This window comes from Girardinichthys multiradiatus, chromosome 19, assembly GCF_021462225.1.
Source record: "Girardinichthys multiradiatus isolate DD_20200921_A chromosome 19, DD_fGirMul_XY1, whole genome shotgun sequence".
NCBI classification, from domain to species: domain Eukaryota; kingdom Metazoa; phylum Chordata; class Actinopteri; order Cyprinodontiformes; family Goodeidae; genus Girardinichthys; species Girardinichthys multiradiatus.
Genome location: NC_061811.1, coordinates 4,053,676 through 4,065,429, shown reverse-complemented (window position 1 = coordinate 4,065,429; position 11,754 = coordinate 4,053,676).

Sequence of the window (11,754 nt, the reverse complement as noted above, 5' to 3'; positions counted from 1 at the left end):
TAAAAAGTAAAAAATTAGACATTGTTCTATCGATTATAAAGTAACAAAATATTCTCAATGAAAGAAATACAAATAATGTATTATTTATTAAAAGTCCTGATTATGTTGAAATTTGCAACAAACAAAAATCCCTCGTCTCATTCAGATTTTATCCCTGTATTTTGTGCCAAACTCTTCAGGCATATTCCCCACAGCCAGCTACTCAGTCTTAATATGCTGTCTGATAGTTGGTATGTAAAAAAAGGGCCTGCAGCCTTTCCCTCTCACTGAGCAGTAAGGGCCTGTCTTTTGGATAATACCATGCATGGATAACTGAGTGAGACGACATCAGATACAGAAAGCAGCAGGCTTAAGGGAAATGAAATTTATTTGGAGGCAAGAGAGTGAGCGCGGCGAGCAAAGCGGCGGCGATAATTGAAACTAGGAGCGTTCAGTTGGGGAGAGAAATTGAGATGTTGTCACCAAGTTCTCCTTATCATCATCAGGACCAGTGTGCAAAAGCAATTAAAGAGCCAAAGAGAAGATCTGGAGGTGTTCAGAATCCAGGAGAGCAGAACGCAAGTCAACAAGGTTCGAGGTCCTGAGCTGCAGAGAACTAAGGAGACAAATCTGAGGTTTGGAATAAAAGTCTGCTTTTTTCCTGATATGTTGTGTGAACAACCTATTGTATAAGTTGCAGTTAATGACTTAAATTCATTTCTGGTTAGTCTCCCTCTTGGCACAAAAATGAAAATCTCCAACTTGTGCAAAATTTTAAAATAATACTTTTAGAAAAATATTTTTGCATATCTGCATGGATGATAATTGCATTCAGCCTGGAATGTGGTGTGTGTCATTTTCACAGTTAAAAATAAAATATTGGCTGAATGGAAATATGTACCACATTATGTACAGAGATGGAGTGAGCCCATGCCAAGTAGCACTCACTGTGATACCATATGAGACCCTCTGGGTGCAGTTTGGTTTCCTCTCCTTCATTTCTTTGGTTTTGTTTTCACAGGAATCTCAGAAAAGTATCTCAGCTTCAGTTTTTGTTTAATTAATGTGCATCCGGATCCCTTTTTAATAAAAGCTTTATTAACACTTTGCTTTAAATGTAATTAAACTCACATGTAGCACAGCTTCTATAAAATACGTTTTTTCTTGATTTGTTTTGATGTTTGAGAGTAAATTAGTTAAATGGATCAAATTTACTCTCACAACAATCTATGTTCCTTATTCTGAATATGCCACTCTCAGATGCATGTGTCTCAGTTTATAGAACAGCACAGCACAGCTATTTGTCTTTTTCTATGAGTTTTTAATTCACATTAGTCCTTCGTTGGTGTTCACTTGTTGTACGCCTGCAGAAAAACCACGTGTCGAACACCACAAAGATTTCCAGACTATTTCTCTTCGGCTCATGAAGAGCAGCAACGCGGGCTGGGATGGCCAGATTTAATTTTCATGTATCAACTCTATATTCAAGCTGTTTAATAATGCAAAAACTTCTAATCACAATACATTTTGCTCAACACTGAAATCATGTTTATTCAAATGAGTATTTAATGTTTTTGAAAATGAGAACAGTTGCTTTAAACATGAGATCTTCACTCATACCAGCTGACCAAATATTTATTCAACTGTAGAATGTTAAAATAACATGAAATAAAATAATAATATCAAAAGAAAAAGAAAAACTAACATCCTTTACATTTATTTAAACTAATATATTAGATGAATTCCAATCACTTTCTGTATTAATTGCTCATAGATTAATCCAAGGTTAAATTTAGGGTATCAATGCAGATTTGCTGTGTTGCTGAGAGGTGCAGACACCATCCGATAGCCAAAGCGTCCCCACCCAAATAAACTGACTCCTCCATTTTTTTTGGTTTGATAATTGCTGCAGCTGCTGCCGACCAGGTGATGCTCCTTTCCCCCCTTCGCCGTTTTATACCTGGTGCTTTACTGCACCGCTCCTTGGGCAAGAAGTGAGGAACACCTTGGACAGGTGCACCTGATTCAGTTCTGCATAAGTCATATAGTTCCTGTCTTTGAGTTGTTTATGCCAAATTCTGACCATTGGATCCATTTGCATCCAGAGATAGTGTCCTGGTTGTAATCAATAGTTATTCAAACTTTGCCTATCATGTGGAACCAGTCTTTCCATTCTCCTCTGACCTCTGGTAACTGTCCAACAGCTGCCACTGGTCGAGTCGCTCATCTCTTTCAGATCATCCTCAGAAGGCATCTTCACAACATCTAGATTCCTTAATGTATTGAGCTGCTGCCAGGTGATTGGCTGCTTCAATATTTGTGTCAACAAGCAGATGAGCAGGTGTCCCCAATGAATTGGCTGGTGAGTGTATGTTCTCTGGGTATTTAGTACAAGGCCTAGTTTATCTTTTGATATTAATTAATAGTGGTTTTGGAAAAGGCTGACTGGTTGCATCACTTTAGATGTAATTCCAGGTCTTATTAAATATTTAATCTTTTCTGCCTGGGTGCAATTTAGTCTCCTCTCCTTCCTCTCTTTGGTTTTGTTTTTACAGGAATCACACCACAGAAAAATGTCCCGACCTCTCTGTGAACTGCTTTAGATTTTGGTTTTAATTTTGCCGCATCCGGTTTAGGTTTTAGGTGAAGCTTTGAGAAGTTGAGCCTCTTTAGCCATCATCTGAAGGCTAAAGAGATTTTACAGTAACATAGTAGAACAATGATGATGGTTTTCTTCTCTTTCACATTCCCAGGATGTTCTGGCACACCTCAATAAGCTAAATCTTGTCATTTCCTTCCTCCCAATAGATTTTCAAAAGGGAATTTAAATGGGCCAACTATGAAAGATGCCATGGGCGAGAATGCTCAAATTACCAACAATGTGGAGAAAAATTAGTCTGAAGGCAGACAAGAGCCATTGGGGGGTTTGAAGATGTGGGTAGACTGATGCACTTTCAGAGACAATTCATCAAAGGCCTCTTTTCCATCCCGCACCACACACACCAGCCATTTCTCTCTCCTCCTGCATGATGAGCCCTCTCTGTTCGACAAACAACATACACCGATGGATCGATGTCGATTCCTGACCACCACTAAGAGGCTCTCTGGCAGGAGCCAGTGAGCTGAGATAAAGCTGCATTTTGAGAAATTAAAAAGTGAAAAACAGATAAAAGACACAGACGAACAATAGAGAGCCGATAGAAGAAAGGAGGGCAGGAAAACAAAGAGATAAGTAGCGGCAGACAGAGAGAATAGGAACAAGGGAGCGGGTGAGAGGAGAAGAGCAGAATGGTGGTGGCTCGGTGGGGGGGCCCATAGTAATGAACAGGTGGTGGGGGAAGAGAAGGTTAAGCCTGTTTCTGTGGGTGTCGTTGGAACGTACCCCGTGCTGTGTGGACAGATGTGTGGACGGGCCGCTAGCTAGCTCTGCCCGTCCCCCCCACCTCCCCTCCTGCCTGGACGCTGCTGCCAAAGCCCACTAGCTTGTGCTCAAAAACTCACTCATTTATCCGCCTTTGTTCTTTGTTATTTTTGGATACGAGCAAAAATTGTCTCACTCCACGGAGAATCCCAGTCCCGTCTCTTCTGCTTCTGTCCAAACACAATGCACAGGAATGGGACATTGGGTTCTATTAGGTTCTATTGTTCTGAGCGGCTTTGGAGGTAGTCCGCCTGTAGCAGGTGCTTTGCAGAGCTGGACAGTTTTATTTGAAATCAAGATGTGTAAGAAAGGCCTACACAGGTACTGTTCTAACAAATGGAAATGCTTTTACTGTTGCTGCTTCAGGCATGTTGACAGCCTGCGAGAAACAGGATGTTGTCACTAAGACCTTCCTCTGAATGTGTTTAGGTTGCTCATACGTGAGTTGTTTGATAAACGGCTGGATGTGACAGGTGTTTCCATGTTTGTCTGTCAGCTTTACATCATCAGCTCAACGGCAGTAATTTAAACTGTACCTATGTTGGAATAATCAGAGATAGGAAAGACTTAAAATCTCAGTTAGACCATCATTTACAGGAACTTGCAAAAGTATTTGCATTTTTCATGTTACAGCCACAAACTTCATTGTGTTTTATTGGGATATAATGTAACAAACCAACACAAAGTAATGCGTCATTATGAGGTTCAAGGAACATTATTCATGAATTTCAAAATTTTGTTTTAAATATTAAAAAGAAAGGCATGCATTTGCATTCACCCATTTTACCAACAACTTTAAATAAAATCCAGTTCAACTAACTGCCTTCAGAAGTCACTTAATTAGTCAATCGAATTTCACCTGTGTTTACTTTATGAATATAACGGATTGTGAAGATCCCAGGGGTTTGTTAGAGAACATTAGAAAACAACTAGCATCATGAAGACCAAGGAACACAGCAGACTGGTTAGGAAGAAGGCTGTGGAGACGTTTAAAGCAGTGTTAGGTTCTAAAACAATATCCCAAGCTCTAAACATCTCACAGAGCTCTGATCAATCCATCATTTGGATATGGAGAGCGGATGGAACAACTGCTGACCTACCAAGACTTGGGTGTCCTCCTAAACTGATAGGCCAGGCAAGGTGATGAGATGATATGTTTAAAGTCCAGAGACCAACACTGAACCTTTTGGCCTAAATGCAAAATAATATTTGTGGAGGGAAATTAACACTGTGTATTGTCCTGAATGCACTATAACCAAGGTAAAACATGGTGATGGCAGCATCATGCTGTGGGGATCCTTTTCCTTTGCAGGGACATAGAACCTAATCAGAATTAATGGAAAGATGGATGGTGGTGGGTGAGTCCTGGAAGAAAACCAGTTTGGGGTTGAGGAGGTTCACCTTCCTGCAAGGCAGCAAAGATACACACACTGAGCGATAATGATGTGTGTATTAGAAGGACCCCAAAACTGGTAAAGTCAAGAAGACATCCGACTGTAATTGCAGTGAAATGTGTTTATATATATGCATATGTATATGCATTACACAATATCCAGATTTTTGGTGTAAAAAATTTTAAAAACCATGCATGCATGCAAGATTGTCTTTCACTTTTCAGTTTTCCTCTGCCTTGTCATGGTCTGTCTGATCAGAATAATGTGACACAATATGAAAAGGTTCATTGGGTGCGAATGCTTTTGCAAGGCTCTGCAGTTTGTTTTTAAAGCATCCTCTGCTTCAGAACAGAGGAACAAATGTAAGAAAACTGGACTGTGTGTTTGTGTGTCTTGGGTGGAAATCACCTGTGTTGGCACAGCAGAGACTGTATTTTGTCAGTGCACAGAGATCTGGCCTGCACCTGTTGTCAGACACACGCAAACAGGCACGCACACACCAGATGAAAATCAGTCGACAGCACGGCCAGCCTCATCAGATGTGCCCACTCCTGTTCCGTTCATTAACATCCAACTGAAGGCGGCTGGCCCGGGGCCTGATGCTGGTCCCACTCGGCTAAACAGCACCCCCACAAAGCAAACACACTCAGTGAGAGAGACGTGCAGGAAAAAGAAAGAAAAAGTCTAAGACATTCTTGAACTGAAAACGTGATCGCAGCAAGCAAAACAAGAGCTGAAGATGAGGAGGTAGATCCATGCAAACACACATGGAAACAAAACTTGCGTTTGCCGAAGATTGGCGAGCGCAGCCGTAGCCTTGGTTTTTGGAGGTCAGCTGGGAATTTTGGATTGGCGTCGTCTGTGTGACGCCCACATGCTCTGCCCATTCTCCCCGGGATGCCAGCGCCACCTGCTTACATTGTGGATGGCAGCTTTGTTGCCCAGCGGGAGGGCTGGATAGACGGACTCACAGACAACATGTTTCGGCTAGTTTGTTTGGAAACCTGCGGCTGCCCAGCCAGGGAGAGGAAAAACTTTGAGAGAGAGGGGTGAGCGAAACAGAAACAGACAGGAGAATTTTCTGGAGTTTGCCACATCTTGCTCAATTAGACTGATAAGACGATTAACAAACAGCGACCTGAAATGATTGGCACGTCCGTTAAACAGTGATGGAAATCCAAGCAAGGAGATTTTCCTCGGCCCATTTCGTTGGGCATGAAAACGATGGTGGCATTTAGCCATCGTAATGGGCAGGTTTAACTTATAGTCACACAAATCCACAAAATCTATCTGAACATCATCACACCATATGAAACCATCTGACCCATCTGACTGTCATGTCCAATATTTGCACCTAAAGCTCAAAGTAAGAAACATAAAAGTGATTTAAATCCTGTAAGACTCACAAATGGAAAACACAAAGAAAGGCTATTAGATTTTAATTTTTATATACATTTCTTTGGCGCTCAGACCACGGGGGAAGACCTGAACTCTGCGAATGATGAGGACTTGAATGAGTATTTTTAGGATTAAATTAGAGATGTCTTCCCCCCGGGATCCGACTGGTGGTAGATTGGAGGCCTGAAGGATTGGGCTGTTGTGAGTCCAGAAGGAGGAGATGGGGAGGAGGTCGGTCAAAGCTCAGCGGAAGAGCGAGAGATTCTTGCCAATGAGAATCTTTAAAGCGAAGCCTTGGAGTTGATTGGCTGACGAGAAGGTGTGGACTTGACGCTGATTGGATGGGCGGAGATGCATGGAGGAGCCCTTGGACCGGCTGAGGTAGGAGGGAGTCTTCCGGATTGAATTTTCGGCAAAACTTCATTTTCCAACACCTCCCACATTGTTTCTCCATGCAAGCATTCAGACTCACCAACTTTGACTTGACTCATAACCACTCTTACAACCCTACCAGTGACATAATTGTTTTATCATTCACCTTCAGAGCCTTGCAAAAGTATTCACATCCCTTCAACTTTTTCACTTTTTGTCATGTTACAACCACACATTTCAGTGTACAACATAGTTGATTGTGAACATATGATTGTGAAGTTGAAAAGAAGAATATACGGCTGTCTTTTTTTTTTCAACAAAAGTCAGAAAATTGCAGTTCCTTAAGCAGCCTTTATTTTAATAACCCTAAATAAAATCCTGTGGGAACAACTGCCTTCAGAAGTCACCTTATTAGTCCAACTGTGATTAATTTAATCTTAGTATTACTGCTGCTGTTCTGTTTCTGACCTCAGAGGTTTGTTGGAGAACATTAGAGAACAAACAGCATCATGAAGGCCAAGGAACACAGCAGACAGGTCAGGGAGGAAGTTGTTGAAAAATGTCAAACAGGGTTAGGTTCTACAACAACATCCCGAGCTTTGAGCATCTCACAGACTTCTGTTCATCCCATCATCGCAACATGGAAAGAGGATGGACCAACTGCACACCTAAGGGTGTGAGGTATTTATCGTTCTTAATACTATCAAAGTCCTTCCAACCATATGGAAAAAAGTTGTATTACCCTCTCAGTACTAAAACAGTAGAACAGAAACAGGGGACCAGTGTGAATATGTACTGTACAGTGAACAGAGCATGCTGTTTAATAGGGCTGCACAATATCTGACAAATGTATCCCAGAGAAATACTTGGACTGCTGTACATATTAGCTGATTTTTTAAGTACCGTGCATCATTACCAAACCCTTTAAGGCTCTCTATGCTGGTAATATATTTGGTGACACTTGTTCTCGTGACATTTACCAACATTCTCGCATATTTTTTGCATATCAGGCAGTCCTAATATTCAGTCAGTGGGCATTATGCTGCTCCTGAGCTATTTTCCAATGAAAGAGACCAATGTCATTAACAAGCTGCTGTGATGACTTTGCAGCTTGTTTGCAAGTCTTTGCCTGTTGCTTCAAGAGGGAAGATGTTGAACAAACCAGCTCAATCTGTTAACTCAGTGGGAAAGTGATTAGCTTGAAAGGTGGTGCTACAACAAACCAGTTTCCACTTCCCTGAACTTACCGATGGACCAACCAATGACATTGTAACTGATTGTAGATGCCCTACTTACTGTACAAACACACAGGTAAGATCTCTGCACCGGGCCTGAATGAGGCGCTGACATCACGGTGGCCATGAGAAGACCACATGGTTTTTATGACAAAAGACACCGTTGCTAAGGACAGTGCACTCCTAATTACCAACCATGTTACCATCAGTGGATCTATGGTTGCAGTTTGGGCTCCAGTCACTTAATTGGGATATACTGATGCCAACTGTCATAAAATAAATATACCCAGAAAATGATACAATCCACAGCCCAGATCGAAAACCTATCAATGAAGTTTCAGTCCAACAAAACTACATTTGATACCTGAAGACAAGTAGAATTTCTTTAAATAAACCAATTAGTCCGTTCTCAAACACAGTTTACCAAAAATGAGCTGAATAAACCTAAGCATATGGGTAAGGTCCAGTTTCCATCAAAACTGGAAATTATTTGTATCTTTATTTCTGAATTGAACTTTAATATTTACATAGAAAAACAATGAAACCAAAATGTTTTTCATTCAACGTGATATTTTTTTTTACTCTGTTTAATGGTACAAGTATAAGTCTAATCTAAATTAAAGTGAACTTTTAAACAAATAAATTTACAGCAAGACACTTATTCCAACATGGGAGACCACAACTGCAAACCTGGCAAGACATGGCGGCCCACCTAAGCTGTCAGACCGGGTAAGGAGATAAAGTAGCCAAAAGGGCTATGGTAGCTCTGGAGGTGCTACAGAGATCCACAGCTCAGGCGTAAGAGTCTGTATACAGGACAGCTGTTATTGGTGCACTCTAGAAAAATCTAGCTTTTATTGAGGAGTATCAAGAAGAAAGCTACTGTTAAACAGAGGGTCATAACAAGTTTCATTTAAAGTTTGCTGCACTTCATGTAGAGGTAACTTCAAACGAAAGTGCTCTGGTCAGATGAACCCACGATTACCCTTTCTGGCCTACAGGAAAAATATTAGAAGTCACCATCTTCATGGAATGGTTTAAAACATATTCATTCAAAGCAAATTCATGTTTTGGAATGGCCTAGGCAAAGTACAGACCTAAAGCAATCTGGGAATCCGTGGCAAGGCTTGAAACCTGAAGTTCACAGATGTTCTCTCTATGGGCAACACTTTTAGTCTCTAAATATGCAAAGCTCGTAGAGACATTAACTGAAAGACTTGCTGCTGGAGTTCCAGCAAAAAGTTGTTTTACAAAGTATTGACTCAGGGGGGATGAATATAAATGTGCATAATTCATGTTGCAGATTTAAAGATCTGTAAACAAATAAATCAATGTATCAATATAGTCAAGGGCTATCAACACTTTTACGAGGAACTCCATTTGTGTTTATGTGTGTGGTTGAGAAGAATGATGAAAAAACATCTAACATTGTGTGGCCTATTTTCAAGAGGCCTCTGAAAGTCATTCGAGGCCAGCAGGAAAACTCGCTGAAGCATTTTTCCTGAGGTACGGCTGTAGTAGGTGTGGGCAAGCTCGAGCGAGCGTGCAGAGACTGGAAGGGAAACCACCTGCGGAGGAGTAGAAAGTTCTGGGGCCAGAGGGGATAAAAGAGCGAGGTTTTGATAGCTTCCTTCAAAGCCCCTCTGAAAAAGTAACCCAGAAGACACACAACCGCACACTTGCTATATCGAGACGTAAGCATCCGGTGTCAGAGGACTTTCTGAGAAGTTTTTTGTTTTTTTCTTTATTTCACTCGAGGGTTTGACAGAACAGCAGGTTTCTTTTGTTACTGATAGGAAACTCACAAAATAAAAACCAGATTGTTTCTGTCTTATTTACTTTGTTCTTTTGAAAAGTCTTTCAAAGCAGTTTCAGTGCTCTTACGCAATCTCAGACCATCTCTGAACAATGTATTCTGCAACTGAAGGGGAAGTTTGTTCACACCACTGATAACCTGGCAGAAAGTTTTGAAAGAACAAACACATGTTTTGGAATATAACATTCAACCTTATTGATATTTCAAGATTCAATCACCAAGAGTAAAGAGAGGTTAGAGGTAAATATGGAGATTCAGAATATCTTTGAATCTCAAATGCACCACTTGATATTCCTGCACAGCCATGACAAGTTTAATCGATCATTAATATTCAGGTCTCTTTAAACACATGCATGCAGACGCCCACACACATTCACACAGAGCACAAAGGTCAAGGCATCTTGAGGCCTCCATTGGATATGGAGAACGATACTTCAGAACTTTCATCCTCCCCTGAATCCAGATATGATGTTTTATATACTATTTCGTGTATATCTATACACAAAATAGTAGCACCCAGTTAATGGATAGAGATGCAAAAAATATAAACTTGTGAATGACTAAATAAATTAAATTGAAGCAGTAGCAGGTTATTGTTACAAGCAAAAATAGTATTCAAATTACCTGCGGAAATACATTTGTGTGTATGATTTTAAATGATTAAAAATGGGTTTTCAGGTTTCCATGCTTTCTTAGAGTAAAGTCAAGAGAGCAATGCTCAAAGAAAGCAGCAAGAAGTCCCATTTAAAGTTTACAGAAGTCCCCAACCACCGGCCCAAGAACCGGTAGTGGTGTCTTGGTCTTCTAGTATTGGTCCACTAAGAAGGAAGGAATAATGTATTGTATTTAGGTTATATCATTTATTGTCTATGTCAGACGTTGCATTAGCAGCAGGTCTGCAGCCCAGCCTAAAGATTTAATGCAATAACCTGCTTATTTGTCATTTTGCCCCTCAGCGTCGTGATGAGAAGATGGATGGATCTAAATCCAGGAAAATCCTGGAAGAAAAAACTGCTTAGAGGCTGCAGAAGACTTGAGACTGGGGTGAAGGTTCACCTTCCAGCAGGACAACCCCCCGAAACATACAGCCAGAACTGCAATAGAAAGGCTTAGATCAAATCAGATTGAGGTGTTAGAATGGCCCAGTCAAAGTCCAGCCCTAAATCTAACTAAACACACAAACATTTTCTATGCATAATACAAAAATCCACAGGTTAGAATCACCTAAACCTAAATTAAAATATTTGGTAAGACTTACAAATTGATGCTCAGATACGTTCACATAAATGCCAGACGCAAATCTGGTAGAAACATAACCAGTAAAAATACAGTTGCTGCTTTAATTCAACCAAAAGGTGGTTCTACAATGTATTAAATCACAGGGCTGGATACAAATGTACTCCATACTTTGGAAAATTTTTCTTAAAATTTTAAAACCGCATCTTCATCATATAATTAAAATTTTGCTTTACCAAGCACACAAAATCCAAATAAAATATATGTTGTTGGTTATGTGACAAAAAGTCAAAAACGTCCAGGGGTATGAACAAGGCACTGTAAGTCAAACAGAAATCATGTCGAAATTTAAAATGTTTATAATGTTTTGTAGTCACATTAAATGGACATAAAGCATAAAAGGACCAGTATCAGTGAAGGCTGCAGCAGCTGGGACTGGGCTTTATTTGTATCCAAAGCAAGTGTGAACATCTTTTAATTGTTCAAATACACAAATCAGATTGATTGCATTTGTTTCTCTAAATAATCTCATTCATGTTCTTCAGACCAACATCAGCTCACACCAAGAACATCAAAGTCGGAAAACCTCAACAATGATCTGCATCATGGCAGACAGTTAAACAGATTACTTTTCTTTTCTTTTTGTGTCACTCATAATTTTTTCTAAATCTTCCAATGCTGATTCCCGTCTTTCCTGAATCTGAGCTGCTGTCAAGACAACCTGAGCATCATTTTAATCTTCCCTCTTTGTCTCAAAGGTACATACTCATGAGAAATGAAACAGGAGACACAAAAGATGGATGGATTGATACTGTGAGTAAGAGAGTGAGAGTGATCAAATCATGCAGCGCTGCAGGATGTCTTCCTCCAGTCAATCTTAACCGTCGGCCCACTCAGCTTCCT